Source organism: Schistocerca americana, chromosome X (assembly GCF_021461395.2).
Source record: "Schistocerca americana isolate TAMUIC-IGC-003095 chromosome X, iqSchAmer2.1, whole genome shotgun sequence".
NCBI classification, from domain to species: domain Eukaryota; kingdom Metazoa; phylum Arthropoda; class Insecta; order Orthoptera; family Acrididae; genus Schistocerca; species Schistocerca americana.
Genome location: NC_060130.1, coordinates 410,190,061 through 410,193,204, shown reverse-complemented (window position 1 = coordinate 410,193,204; position 3,144 = coordinate 410,190,061). Strand labels below are relative to the sequence as shown.

The window sequence follows — 3,144 nt, the reverse complement described above, 5'->3', positions numbered from 1 at the left end:
TTGAAAATAAACGTCACAGTCTCTCGGAAAGTCAACACGTGCCATTCGCGCAGAAGTTCGTATAACGGAAATCGTTATACTGCTTTTACATAAACACTCCAAATGCTGATTGTTTTATTAAAATTAAACGTCAGGTTGTTTTAATAACTTACACTTAGCCATCTGTACGTCATTAAGACGATGATCATGGTATTAAAAGTGTGTTTGGTACGTCGTAATGCAAGCACAAAATGAGATCTGTTGCAACCCGGTTTATAAAGATGTGATGAAACGGCAATTGTTCGGCAACGAAGGAAACCGACAGTACAGTATCCCTCTCAAAGTCTGTCACGCTCATGCATAATTATGTTTTGTAATTGACTGAAACTAATCTCAGTGTTGTCAAAATGGTTACGCTTCACAAAATTATTTAATACCATAATCTGACGTGTTTAAGCTAAAACAACTAAACAACGGCTTTTCATTAGTAACACGAATTTAAAAAAAAGTAATATTCGCATTCCATAATGATAAGCTCAAGATCGGTTTTAAATCACTCTGTGACAAATGAAACTTTGGGGGATGGACTTTTACTCTTATGCTTTAGTGCAGGTCAGTATCAGGTGGTATACAGCCCGTTTGAAACTTCCTGGCAGATTAAAACTGTGTGCCGGACCGAGACTCGAACTCGGGACCTTTGCTTTTCGCGGGCAAGTGCTCTACGAACTGAGCTGTCCAGGCACGACTCATGCTCCCTCCTCACAGCTTACTTCTGCCAGTACCTCGTCTCCTACTTTCAGCGCACACTCCGCTGCAGAGTGAAAATCTCATTCTGGAAACATCCCCCAGGCTGCGGCTAAGCCACGCCTCCGCAATATCCTTTATTCCAGGAGTGCTAGTTCTGCAAGGTTCGCAGGAGAGCTTCTGTGAAGTTTGGAAAGTAGGAGACGAGGTACTGGCGGAGGTAAAGCTGTGAGGAGAGCGTGAGTTGTGCTTGGGTAGCTCAGTTGGTAGAGCACTTGCCCGTGAAAGGCAAAGGTCCCGAGTTCGAGTCTCGGTCCGGCACACAGTTTTAATCTGCTAGGAAGTTTCATATCAGCGCACACTCCGCTGCAGAGTGAAAATCTCATTCTGGACACAAATCGTTTGTTGGCATCAGGCTGCTCGTGGCTTACACACGATACATATGGGCCGACCAACAGTGGTCGTTGTGTTAGTGAGAAGAATGGGCCCACAGGCTTAGCAGCGCTCACTCATCATTTACACTCATAGCCAAAGTCGGCTTACGATGCAGTTTCTCACTTCACGTACAGTAACCCACAGTAGCGGGATGTCGAACTCTCTTGTTTCTCCTGATGTTCAACAGATTTCGCCTTGGCGGACCATTCTTTGGACTGGTTAATGGTACTGAATGTTAGTATTTTTTTTTTGTTGTTGAACAGCGCCCTCTATTTCCATGGTTTCCTTTAACAGCATTGAACAGTAATGCAAACATTTCCGACATCTCTCCCAATAACTTCCTACACCATGATTATACATTTTCTGGTACTTAAAGAGCCATGTTCGTCCTATATGCTCTATCACCGACCCTGCAGGCCATATGAGCAACAGGTCCCTCCTGGAACTGCAACTGTAGTTGCGGAGGATCCCCTTGTGTCTAGGGAGATTAGTATTATCTACGTCTTCATTCCTGCCTATGTATAGACACACTACGCTACTCCCAACATAAACTGAGTAAAATTTTCGATACCAAAATGTTCTTGTCTTTACGTCATAGTGGTAGCCAGCTGAAGTCATATTGTGTTTGTGTCCCACTCACACTCTTTCATTCTTCCTATTTAACACCTCACTTTTCTCAGAGAGATTAATTGTTACATTTAATGTACCCCTTAGTAAGTATTTTCCCAGTCTTAGGTACGTTCTATAATTTATTGTCTTACCTTCGCATGCATGCAGAAACGTGAAAATATTTGATATGACCCAGACAGTAACATCGAGACAGAACATTCTGGTAAATTATCTAAATTACACATGTACAAATACGTGCTAACTAAGGAAAAAGTAAGGGACCAATTTTTAACGGACTATATGTGCGTGATGAAATATACACAAATGTTTGAAAACACACACACCAGCATTGCAGCAGTTTTTGCTGCTACATAACATTTACTTTAATCTTTGTTCTCACGAGTCTTCGGGAAGAACTGAATGGTATACGTGTAGACTAGTGTCTTTTCTTCTGTTTTCCGGCCTTATCCTGTGTTTTCACGAGGACGTCAGGTTAATCTGAATTTGGCAATTTTAGTGGTAGAGGATGGCCGGGTGCCCTCCCTGTCACCACCCCATCCTCCAGGGATGAAATTCGTGTATCTCTTCTGCCTGCGTCTAGTGTTCTCATGCGAAAAATGTGAGAACGTTTTTGAAATTTTGCGAATCACGTAACTGGGGTGGGAAACTAATGCTGCTTAACTTATTCTAAATGTCCGTGAATTTTTCAGGAATTAGTGTAGCGTGAACTAACTTGGTAGCGAAGTGATAATTACAGATTATTATTGTTGTTTCTTTTTTGTGGCTGCCTTGAGTCCGAAGACTGATGCGACGCAAATCTCCTTGCTATTCTATATCGTGTAGGCTCTTCATTCCCGAAGAACTAATTGCAACCTCCATCCTGTTGAACCTGCTCCCTGTATTCATTAAATTTTTACTCCCTGTACTTTTATCCAATACTAAATTGATGATCCATTGATGTCACGGAACATGTCCTTTCAACTGATCTCTTCTTTTAGTTAAGTTGCGCCACAAATTTGTTTTTTCCTGAATTCTATTCAGTAGTTCTATCTCCTTATTTCTGCCATCTAATTACTATACATCTAATCTTCATTATTGCTCTGTAGCACCACATTTCAAAAGCTTCTATTCTCTTCTTGTCTGAACTGTTAACCGTTCACATTTCATTTCCGTACCAGGCTACATTCCAGACAAATACCTTCAGAAAAGACTTGCTCATACTTAAATCTATAGTTGATGTTAACAAATTTCTCTTCTTCAGAAAAGTTTTTACTGCCGTTGCCAGCCTACATTTTATATTCTCTCTACTTCGGTCATCATCAGTTATTTTACTGCCCAGTGCACGAAACTCACATACTACTTTGAGTGTCTCGTTAA

At 41.3% G+C, this 3,144-nt stretch overlaps 1 non-coding gene across 1 annotated transcript; it reads left to right on the top strand.

Annotated features, from left to right (window-relative positions):
• Positions 1–970: 970 nt before the first annotated feature.
• On the top strand, positions 971–1,045 carry Trnas-uga. Its single transcript has one exon. It is a non-coding gene; the product is annotated as a tRNA-Ser (tRNA).
• Positions 1,046–3,144: the final 2,099 nt, after the last annotated feature.